We start from the raw sequence: 12,785 nt of genomic DNA, 5'->3' as shown, positions 1-12,785 counted from the left end.
TATAACATGGAGAATCAACAACTGTCAGCCATTTAGGTTAAACGCAATTTAATGCCCTGAGATTACCACACTCAGATGAGATTTTGCTTTGCATGAACCATGCAGAGAATGTGAAGAGACTGCATCCTTCTGCTAAAGTAATTCTGGACAAAGGGAAGATTGACACTGAATTTCTCAGACTCTGTTCTTCAACAACTTTGGCATGAGTTTATGATCTGTCACTGCTCTTGGAATTCCACATGTGAGAATCGGATATGTTTGAGAGCAGAGGTTCAAAATCCGTTCTTCTTTGGGGGTGGGAGAGTCATCGTATATCTTAAAGACCTCCAAAACCCTGATCATCTCTAAGGGTTTGCTTGGTCCCTTGAAGAGACTATGCCTAGTATTTCACTCACACTGCCATTGTATCCATAAGGCATGGAAGACAGCATGAAGTGTTGCTGTTACAAGCTCTAAGTAGTCACACAGGCCTAGAAAATCAAAGAGTCTATTGCAGTGCTCTTGTTCTACTGGGGCAGCTGCCAGGCAAGGCGTGCAGGTTGCTGTTGCTGAGCTTTTGAATGACGAGAAAATGAACAGGGCTGCTCAACACAGCAGACAATCCCCCAGAGCACAAAGAGCTGTCAGCCAGCACAGCTGCTACATTTGGTAGCTGGTTTCTAGGTAGACTGTGCTAGATCTTGGTCCCAGAATTCAGGGCCAAAACCAAACATTTTAAAGGAGGTTTCCAGTTCTACTCATTACTCCAAGAGAAGGTTTCCTGACAACAGATTATAGTTTTTAGAGCTCACTTGCCTTCTCAGATACAAGAGTAGCCATCACTTTTCCAGCCTCCCACACTTCCACTGCCTGACTAGGAATGCAAATATTTGTTACTGAAATTGCCAGCTATTCTCTAATTCCCAAGGAACTCAGCAAAAAATAGCCTCAAGTCTAGCAACCTTTTGTGATTCAGTGACAATGAGCCCTTTGTTTATCTTTAGTATTGAAAGCAAAAGGATATCTGAAACACTGATGTATTTTTATGAAGTCATTTATGAGCTTGGCTCTGGTAGGATCTATTAACCCATACCTCTCTGCTCCTGAGCAGTTGCTTCAATAACAGCACTTGGGTTTACTGGCAGCAGCTTGTTGGCACATTGGCCACATCACATAACAAATGGAAGAACTTCCACATTGAGTGTCTTAATGTCAAAAAGCCAATGCTTACTATGGTCTTACTGACTTTTGTAGCTATTCCAGGGCTTAGCAGGCATGAACAGTTTGTAAAAGCCCTTTGCTTTTGGGTGGCATGGAGTACTTGTTTTCCAGGATCCTGTTGCAAGGGCACTGCTCTCCACCATGTTTTCCAAGAAGCTTTCAAGCTAACGTTGACTTGCACTAGGTGAGATCAGTATGGTAATATTCTTGATGGTATCTTGACAAGAATCTCAGTCCGTGCATGGAGTTTTTCCACAAAGGGCAGGTGCTAAGAGCCAGCATCTGTGGCTGGCAAAACATGGTTCTGGCTACAGGTAGAAAAGACATGAACTAATCACACGAAGAAGAAAGCCATCCTGTGAGGTGAGGCAAAGATTAGTTATGTAGAGTGCTTTCTAGACTTCCCAAGCTTTTCCAGTTGTTTGGCACTGTTAGTCTTCCAAAAGCATCCACAAAAGCAGTTGTTCTCCAGCATCATCCATAGTTTCATAGCCCATATAGTTTACTACCTATTAAGGCTGCTCAGAAAGGTTGCAGTGGTTTAATGGTAGTAAAACTGAAGGTGAGCATTCCACACATAGTGATTTACAAATGTTCATCACAGCACTATCAGATATTATATCCACAAAATTATGAAATTGCATTAACTATGTTGCTTGAGCAGTCCCTGAGTTCTTATTTCACATGTGAACCAGATCCCTGCTTCTGATGGTGGCTCACAGAAGGAAGAAAAAAATTCATTATCTCTGATTGAGAGTCTTCCATGTCTGGAAGCACAAAAATAGGGGTATTTTATACCTTTCAAATATTTCACATTTAGAGCAAGATTAATCACTTCAGTCTTAACTGCAGGATTGGCAGTGTAATGGCAGATTTAATGATATGGTCACATAGGCTATTGAAATGATTGTTTTTCTGATTAGAAATGGTCACTCAAAGTTGATGGCTCAGTCATGTAATAGGAAGCATCACAAGATTGTTGCCAACTTCTTCCCCTTCAGGTGCATTTTCCATCTGGAAGGACTTGGAATCCCTTTCCAATCACATAGACTAGATCTGGAGACCCATCAGAAGCACATTTACTGATAAGGCTGAAAATGTATCAAGACTTTCCAGAGGAAGGAAACAGCAGTGAATCACTGCAAGCACACATACCAAAAAAAAAAGGAAAGATAAGTCATGTCTGTGAGGATCAGGGACTACTTCTATTGTGCACTAAATAGACCCCCAACTGAACCTAGTAAAGCAAGATAGAAGAGCTGGATATTCACACAGATTATCTAAGTTGAACTGAAAGCTTCCAAGAGTGAACTACAGAGCTATAAAGACTGTGGACCAGGAAAATAGGTGCTCTTCCACTCAAAGCAAGTGAAATGAAGAATGAAACTTCAGCACACAACAGTCTAAAATTCACTTCAGAGGAGAGGAGAAAGTGCACCATGACAGAATTACCTAAGAAAAATGTCAGTGTTTGAAACAACAGGAGGTAAATAATGCTCCTGTCCAAAAAGGTGCTTTGTACAATTATTCTGAACAGAAGCCACAGTGCCACTAAGTAGAACTAGCTGGTTCCCTTCCTAGTTCTTCATTCCTTGACTATACCTTAACACTGCATAATACTAAAAAACAGAGGAATTCATGGCAACTAGTTCTCTTGCACTTCAGTGGTTGCAGGAAAGCATTTGACAACGATGCTGCTATAGCAGGACACTAAAATTTTACAGATTTTATTGTAGAATAATTGCTATTTTCCGAAATCTTTCTCAGTCACTGGTAATTAAATATTTGCTGTCACTGCTGGCATGGGAGAAGGTACATCATCTCACTGCAGTGTCTTGTATTGCTGTGTAAAAAAATATCTGGCATGGAGACTGGAGTCCCAGGGGTGTTTGTTGGTCTCAGTTTGCTGGGGATATCTATTCATCAGCAGATGAGATACAACAAAAGACAAACAGCTTAGTCAGAACAGCAAAACAATAAGGTCTTACAATCAACAGGTCAAAAAACAAAGGCTATGAAAATAAATATGACCTTACGAGGCACCACTGTTTTAGCAGGGGTAACTGCAAGCATTGTTGTCACATTTATTTACCCAGGCAGTGTATCTCAGCCCCTGTGGCTCTGTCTGTGGTGCAGAGCTCAAATGGGCAAGGGAAGAACTTCTGGTGAGAATACAGAAGTCTAACACAAGTGAAGTCTCACTAAACTGTGGGTCGGGGAGGAGCACTAAGCTTATCAAGCACTGTTTAAACAGATTTCTGTTGGAGATGTGCATCAGATATTCATAATAAAATAGTAAGATAGAGAACACTGAAAACTCAGGTGTATACACCTACCAATAGCTGACTAAAAGTAGAGATAAGAAGGCAGAATATATCCTGACAATACAGGACAAAAGATTTGGTGACCCAAGAGTTAGAGAAGAATATGCTGACTTGAGGAATGACTTTGCCTGCCTGTGAAGGACTGAAGAAGTGACCTTGCAAATTAGCAGATGGATCAAATTAAATGTATTGCTTTATGATAGGATTAGTTAGGGGCAAATGACCACTGCCTTATGTCCCAGCACGTGGGAGGGTTGGACTGCTTTAGAGCACCCTTGTATGGTGAAATTTCCTTTATATAGAAACCAGGCACATGGTCTTCCCACAGTGTCAAGACAATGACTCTACTCATGCTCTCTACCACAGGTGGCCTGAAATTTGGTCTCATGACCAATTTTCCCAGCTTTACTCATTACAAGTCTGTAAACCTGCCAGTGGTTGCTTTGGACATCTAACTTCCAGCATAACCATGTGCTTAATCAAGAAGATTTTCAGGTACCATCCATCTAGCCAGGTTTTTGCTTTCCACTGAACGTGCCAAGAAATTCACCACACATCACTGCCTGTGATAGCATCTTTTGTGATCTCCCCTCATAGAAATGGGATTGAAAATATTTGTTTATTGCAAGTTATACACTGAGTTGTACTGCACTTAAAAGAAGGAGGAGACTTAGGTATGGTTGCCCTGACCACCTAAGCCAAATAATCTTTTTAGATGGGTTTTAGCAACATAAACAATGTATTCCTTAAACATATCAAAGAACTGAGGTCCCTTAGTACTGTAACCCAATAGGGTCCATTTCCAACAAACAGGAGAGCTTTTACTTAACTCATCAAATATTTGCACTGGACTATGTTAAAAGAGTGTACATCATACAGGGATATAGTCATAGGGCAGTAATAATTACACCAAGATGTTTGTCAAGTTCCAACATGGCTGTTTACATGTCTATTTAAAAAAATAAATACCTGCTAAAGGTGTGTGCATGTTGAGGCATTTTTCCCTTCACCTCCTAAGGCATATTAATGTAAGGTTTTCTATAGCTACACTGAATATAAAATCATAGAATGTCTTGGGTTGGAAGGCACCTCTAAAGGTCATCTAGTCTAATGCCCCTACAATAAGCAGGGACATCTCAGAGCCCTATCGAGTCTGACCTTGAATGTCTCCAGGGATGAGGCCTCCACCACCTCTCTAGGCAACCTGTTCCATGATCCACCACCCTCATATTAAAGAACTTTTTCCTAATGCCCAACCTAAATCAACCCTCTTTTACCTTAAAACCATTACCCCTTGTCCTATCATGACACGCCCTAGGGAACAGTTCCTCCCCAGCCTTCTTATAGGCCCCTTTCAGGCAACTGGAAGGTCTCTATAAGGTCCCCCTGGAGCCTTCTCTTCTTCAGGCTGAACAACCCCAACTCCCTCAGCCTGTCCTCATAAGAAAGGTGCTCCAGCCCTCTGATCATTTTCACGTCCCTCCTCTGGACATGCTCCAACAGGTCCACATCTTTCTTGTGCTGGGGGCTCCAGAGCTGGACACAATACTCCAGGTGGAGTCTCACCAGGGCAGAGCAGAGGGGCAGAATCACCTCTCTTGATCTGCTGGCCACACTTCTCTTGATGCAGCCCAGGATGCAGTTGGCCTTCTGGGCTGCAATTGCACATTGGTGACTCATGTCCAGCTTTTGATCCACTAGTACCCCCAGGTCTTTTTCCACAGGGCTGCTCTCTAGCATCTCTTCCCCCAGCCTGTATTCATATCTCTGGCTGCCCCAGCCCAGGTGCAGGACCCTGCACTTGGCAGGGTCATAGGCAGATCATAAGCAATTATTGGAGAACATTTCTCAAATCCCTTTCACAACTAAATTGAAGTACTTGATAAATACATATGTAAAGATAAGATAAAAGGAGGGAAAAAGGAACAGATGGTGGCAGGAAGACAGAAGAGAGGAATTTTCTCTTGTTTTATCTTGAATCCAAAATGACAGCCTTCACTGCATTTTTTTAACAACAGTGTAGAAAAAACTTATCTCAGACAAAGAACAAAGACAACTTAATTGCCTTAGTACAGAAATTTGGACTAGCCATTTTTTTTAATCCCTTCTATTAAACTTGGAATGTTTTGGAATACTTTTCTCTTTCAGCTCTAAGGAGTTAATGCCCCTAAAAGGAAAGAAAGGAAGAGCAGGCTGCAGCCACCTCACCCCAGGTCTTGCTGTCAATGGCTTATCCCTGCAGGACTTCGAGACAGTCCTTTTTGGAGGACAGAGACCTTGCTTCAAGACAGATGCGTTCCCAGAGTGAGTGGCCACACAAGTGTGTGCTGGCAGAAGGGAAGGATCTGAGGAGGAGAGGTGGCATGTGTCTGGGAGCTGGGGGGCCTGGGACATGATCTGCAGCAGGATTTCACCTGGCTCAATGTGACTGTGGAATAAGTGTAAGTTGATGTTAAGGCAGTGGAGTCACTGCAAAGAAAATTTTCTGTTTTCATTGCAGATCTAGTTTTTCAGTGAACTTTAGCACACAGTAGTAATTATCTAGATGTCCAGTTCCACTCACCTCCAGAGTTTAAACATTGGCCTGGCCCCTGGGTCAATGTGCCAAACTTTGTTAGCCTGAGCTCAGTGTGTACTTGCACTTTACCTTTCAGATGCCTGTTTCTTTTGCTAACATGTTATCTAGTCACCATGGCCTCACCAAGAGGAAACATTGACATTTACGTCCTCCTTCAGCTTCTTGGGTCTTTTCTCTGCATTTTTGAGCCATGAAAGTGGCCAAACTTTATCACAGCAGGACTTGCCCCAAAAGGACATGCTGGGCAGGAGGCTCTGAGGGATGTGGACCCTGAGGTTACTACCTCCCTTTCTTCCTCAGGGTGTACCTGAGAAGCCCCTTGGCATGGGTTGGCTTTGACAGAGTAGCTATTCTGTTTTTAACACCAACTGGTGCCTTTTTTCCCACTCAGGCTATAATTCAGCAATAACTCTTACACTTGTTTTGGGCTGTAACCCCATACCATAGAGACTTCTGCATTGCAATTTACATGTATAATGCATAGTTAATTATAGTTCAAATTAAGCACACAAAAATGAAGATCTGATGATCTGTTTTATCAAATCAGGCTCTGTAAGATTAACAGCCATTTTAAAATAAATGGAGTATGTAGATAACTCTTACCATTTCAGTGGCTCATTTACAGAGCCATTAAATCTCTGGGATGCAGTGAACATACAAATGGGGACCAATCTGCTCATACGAAAAATCCAGTCCCGTTCTTAGTCTTCTTTTCCATCAGGCTGCTGCTCAAACACACCAGAAGATGAAATTTCCTGTGGTTTAATGACAATCTGATATTTTATACCTTAAACTTCATGTCTTTTCTCTTGCTTCAGTATAAGCCTTCAGTAACAAACTTCGCTAAAAAAAAATAATAAAAATAGAGAGCACAAAAAAAAATAGGAGCTTTATTAACAATGCATGTCTTGAAACAGTGTCTGGATCTTACTTTTCTATCCCTAAAGCAGAACAACAGTAAAATTAGTAGAGAGTGTTGCAGTATCCCATCCTGAGGAGGACTTTAGAATAACTTAATGGTCAATACTTTTCCATTAATACCCGTGAGGCTTCTGCTGTCTGGGGAAGCAGGGTTCATGACCCACATGCAGAGATGGGAATTACATACAAGACTTCTACTGCCCGGACATCACTGACCATAGAGGGTTGCATAAAACGTGGGTATCTTCTCTCTGGCAGGCTTCAGAACCCAGCACCTAGCCAAAAGTTCTTGGCACATTTTTCTCAGGTACACAAATAGTTTGTGAATAATTAAAACACCAGGGGGGAAATTTGCTATTTCCAGTAAAAATAAAAAATAGCAGTTTACCCAGATGCAGCAGTAAATGTCCTACATTTTCCATGCTGTGCTTACTGATGCTTCTGTGGGAAACCAAGGATGTATTCTAGGAACCAAGTCAATTATTCAGTAGCAGTTATTAAAGTGATCAAAAAGAAAGGTGTAACCTACTTGATTTATTTTTTTTTTTTTTAAAAAAAGAGTTGTTCTTTGAGGTGCTGATCACACTAAGCAGAAAATCAAGTGAATTAAGGATCAGCTTCAATAGAATGTGTAGGCTTCTGCCGAGATAAAAACTGAATATTTTCCCAAATAGCACCAATGCCTGCCAAGCTAAATTATTTTATTAAAGCAAACCTCCACATTGCTTGATTCAGTATTTAGTATTTTTAACTTCAGACTAAGAAGTGAGCATTCTCTGGGAAGATTTTTTATCTTTGTCCTGGTTTGAGCCAGGATGAAGCCAATTTTTCTTTTTACTGATTTTTTTTTTCTTTCAGTAAGCTTTCTTGTAACCAGCAACAGTGTGTTCTGCTAGGCTGATAAGACAGTGGAATGTTTTTCTAACTACTGAGGCTTCAAGGCCGCACCTGCACTCTGCCGGCTCAGACACTATGGGGAGATCTGTGACCCCCCCCCGTAGGAGGCTGAGTTAGACAGACAGCAAAATTGGCCAAAGATATTCCATTCTATATATCTACGTAAGCTCAAAGGAAGGTCAGAGATCACAGGAGACAACTTCCTTCCTTCTTCTTCTCCTTTCTCTTCGGTCCATGGCCGGTGTCCAGGGAGGACTCTGTTCATCCATCACCGTCGACCCTTAGGCTCGAGATCTCCTGACCCCCATAACTCTCTGCTTTCTCCAGCAGCAGCTCCGGGATTCCTCGGGACTCTTCCCAGATCAGGGAAGTGCTGTGGGAGTTGCTGGGGTGGGGGGACGCGAGAGGCTTTTGCCCATACCTGAATATATCTGTATATAATTGTATATATTTTCTTGTATCATTCATTAGTGTTTTAATTAAAGTTGTGTAGTTTAGTTTTCAATCCAGCCAAGTCTCTCTCTTTTTCTCTCTCTCCTTCCCTACCTGGGTTGGGGGGAGGGGGGATCGAGAGCATTGTTGTCGGACCTGAGTCAAACTGTGACAATCTTCCCATAAGCTACAAGCTGTATTTAAGTGGTTCTTTTATTTAAATTAAATAACCTTCGCTTATAACAGTGAAGAGAAAAGAAATTAAGAAAACAAAGACAAAAGCAGGAAGCAAGGAAAAGCTCTGATTGGTGTTAATTTTATTTATTTGCTTTGTGTCTGTGCCTAACAACACAAATCATGAAGCAATACCCCATTATATGAGGTTCTGTGCAATCACAACAGGAAAGGACAGGGTGTGCTCCAAGTCCTTCACCATTTAAATACAGCAGCACAGACAACAGGCAAGTATTGACTAATGGAGGAGAACAAGGACAAGCAGCCCTGCAAGCCTAAGGCAGTGGGCTCAGCCTGATGGGGCAGTTACAGAAGGGTGACTTCTTGAGGGGGATGATGGAGGTGGCTTTGAGCAGCTCCCCTGGCAGTGCTGGCCAGAGGCTGACACTTAAAAATGTTTGCTGGAAGATGTGACAACAGGATGGTAGGTGGTGGGTTCTGGATGGCGGGTGGTGGATGGTGGAGATCGTCCAAGTTAGGAGATGGTAAGAAGCATTGGTCTTGAGGAAGTGCTTGAGGAAGTGAGGAAGTTTTATGAAACAGAAAAGATACAGACAATGGGGAGGTGCTAGAAGCAAGTCTTAGAGAGCTGGAAAATTATGTCTTTGCTCCTGGGTGATTATTGAAGGGCTCTCCCAGTTCAGACAAGACATGCAGATGAACCAACCCCCACTTTCTTGGAGCAATCAAACAACAAGCCCGACAGGAAGTTGAGTCAATGGGACTTCAGCTTTGAATCCCTTAGGTATCTAGTAAAAAATGGGAATTGTCAAGCCCCCTGAGCCAGGCAGGAAGGATCTACCCATATTACCTGGAGGTAGAAGCTATAGCTAAGGTACAAATCAAGGAGAGGAGATAAGGACTTACAGGAAGTAGAGATGAGTCAAAGCACGACTCCTCAGCACAGCTTAATTAGGCTTTTATCTTCTGTCACTTCCAACCCCAGCAAAACAGCAGAATTTGCCAACAGCTTCACCAAATTTTTCTTTTCCCCAGAAAAAAAACAAAACTTTTTTAACTGGGCAAAACCTGCAAAAACTTAAACATCAACTCAATGAAGGACAACTAAAACAGAGTTCTCAAACTGAGGTTCCTCCAGCACATTGCAGCCCTGTGTAGCACTGAAGAAACTCAGTTGCTGCAAATATTTTCCCAGCATCCCAAGACTATATATACTATATACTGCAATTACCACTTTCCTGAACAATTTGCTGATCCCTCCCTTTAGCTAATCACGTTCATTGGTTCCTGCTCCCAGCAGTGCCCTCAGCAGCACCCGAGTGCCTCCTGCCTCCTGCCTCCCAGCCAGCTGGCTGGGGCCCCCAGCCAGAAGCCAAGGCTTTCTGCAGTCCCACTGCTGGCAATGTGAGCAGGCAACTCGGGTGTTAGTTGGGATGAATCACCCACCAGAAATGCTTCTCTCTCCCTTGACTGTGCGTGGAGCCAAGTAGGCTTGCCAGTCTCCTGTTTAAATGTCTGACATGGGATGAAAATAGGCACTCTCAGCTTGTAATAGCTTTTTTTCCTTACCCTTTCCTTTCTTTCCAAGCTTGTAAAACCTGACTTTTGTTTAAATCCTTAATGCAGAGGTTTTGGCCTATGGTTGTGAGAGAAAGATGCATGTCATTGGGACAAAGTGACCCCTCACCCTCTGAGAATGTAAAGAAGAACGAACAGAAAACAATGATTCACCTTTGTGCACTTAAATATCTGAGAGGAAAAACAACCACTCTGAATGTGTAACTGAAGAAAATTGCTGTTTACAAGGTGGTGTTCTGAGAGAAACCAATGATGTGAAAGAGGTTGCATTTCAGGGAGAAGAGAAGGACAACAAAGACACTGAAATAAAGCCATCAGGTAGCAGGAGAGGGAAAAGAGGGATGATACTAGCAGAAGAAATTATGTATGAAAGGTAAATAAGGTACAAATCAGGTAGAACATGTAATGACATTGGTATGGTACTGAATTAAAAAGAAAATAAAATCACGGGATCATGGAATGATACATGACAGGAGTGACAGGAAGTAAAGAGGACATTTTGTCCAACCTCATAACATCAGTACTGGACTTATATCAAAATTAGTCCTAACTGGTATTTCACAATCTGTTAATCTAAAATACTGCAGATCTCCTAGGCCATCTTCTCCAGAGCTTGCTTATCCCTACGTTTCTCCTAATGTCTTTCTGCAAGACTTGCTGCTCTACCCTTGGTACACACACAGGGAGTTTGGCCCCCTTCTCTGTGCAGCAATCTTCCATCATAACCTGAAGACAGCTATCCTACTTCCCCTTCCCTTCATCCCTATCTTCTCTAGACAAACCAAATCAAAGTATTTTTCTTCTTCCAGGCACTTTTTCTTTTGTCTGCAAGCAAAACAACTCTCCTTGCCTTCCTCAAAGCACTTTCCAGTTGGAGTTGTGAAGTGTGGTACTCAAAAATGGACAACATTTCAGAAGTCTTGAAACAGTTAACAAAGTGAAGGAAGAAATACTGACTGTCTTGCTTATGACTCCTCTTCCTATATCTGAGTGTGGCATCTGCCTTCTTTTACAGCAGCACCAAGCCTATGACTCATATTCATCTTTAACCACCAGCTCCATTTCTGCAGAGCTGCTGCTCAGGCAGTTACCCAATTTGTATTGGTGTAGTTGCCTATTACTACCTGACTATCCTACTTTGCCCTTATGGCTTCAGGGGTTATTGGCTATTTATTTGAGGTTCTTCTTGTAATTGCTCAGGAACTTTTTAATTCTAATGCTGCCTTTAAAAGGGTTTGCATTTCTCTCCTCCCCCAGCTTTGGTCATCCACAATACCAGTGAGAATACTGTCTATTCCTGTGTCAGAACCATTAGTGGATACAGTGGCTTCTGCTTGGCCTAGCATAGGTCCATAGGGAATATAGTCAACAAGGTTTTCAAGCCTGACCATAAGCCTCAGATAACTACACTTTGAGCACTGTTTTCCAGCAAATTTGCTACTTACTTACTACATACTTTCTTAGTTTGCTCATGAGAGAGTTTTGTGGAGGAAGACGAAAGCCTTGCTGAAGTCACTGGGAGGTTGTTTCTTCAATTCATTGGTGTTTCTCTAAGAATGTTGTGCATGTGCATATCCAGCCTCTGGATGGATGTACCTGGAGACTTGATCAGTATTGGCAGTATCTACTGGGGTGCTCCAATCCAAGCCAAGGTGAAGGTTAGCATGCATTCATATACCCACAGGCTGCTTCAGTCTAAGTTCATGGACACCCTAGAATCCTGTGATGAGGAAGAGGAGGAAAGAAAGTGAATTTATACCTGGAGCAACATGTCCTAAAAAAACCCCACCAATTGTCAGCCCTTTGTGACCACAGTGCTCCAGGTATTCACATAACACTCACAGCTTCATGGTGGTTTGTTTCAGGTTGCTTCAAGTGAACAGCTATCTCAGCACACCCTTGCCCAAGAGTAAGTCCATTTTTCATGCTCTGAAAGGACACAGGACTTTGTGAAGGCCTTAAAGGGGCTCCAGGTTGCCAGATTTGGCTTCAGTCAAACCAATGTCCGTCAGTCCAGGCAGTTCACCTCAGATGAGCCAAATTAATTCCTACCAAGGTGAATCAGACCTATTCAAACAACCAAGCAAAAACTTTGCTCCTGATCCATTTGAATAAAAAAATGGGTCTTCCTGCTATGAACTATTGGTTAAATAGGTTGTATGTTCTCTCTCCAGAGAAGATGGTCCCTCACCAACAGCACCTTTATGTTCTACCATCAGAACTGAATCCACAAGATTGTATTGATCACAATTACAGGTGCCTTTACTTTTCAGAGTATTGAGGGTTGAAGAGAGGTGGAGTTAATTCAATGGTGTCCAGGAAGAAAGTATTAAAAAAATATTATTTGGAAGGCTCAGGTTTATTTTCTATAGAAATCCAAGGAAACAGATGAGCCTTGAAAATTGAGTATGGCTGTTGCTGAAACTGTGGCTGAGGTAATTGGCAATGTAATCAGTATCTAGTTGTCACAGCACTGGAGGAAAATCTGATGTGCCATGTACAGTCCCAAACTAAATATCTTCTCTGCATAATAGAGGAGACTGATCATCCTCAGCTTCTTCATCCAGAATATCATAAGGCATGATGGTCATGGCAAGACCAAGAGAACTTCCTCACTTTTCTGGGGTTTAAAACACTGAAAATTGTAGGCTAGTCTTTCC

The sequence above is a fragment of the Chaetura pelagica genome, unplaced genomic scaffold (assembly GCF_000747805.2).
Source record: "Chaetura pelagica isolate M959 unplaced genomic scaffold, ChaPel_1.0 scaffold1048, whole genome shotgun sequence".
Taxonomy (NCBI): Eukaryota; Metazoa; Chordata; class Aves; order Apodiformes; family Apodidae; genus Chaetura; species Chaetura pelagica.
The sequence above is the reverse complement of the archived record's forward strand: the minus strand, read 5'-3'. Positions refer to the sequence as shown.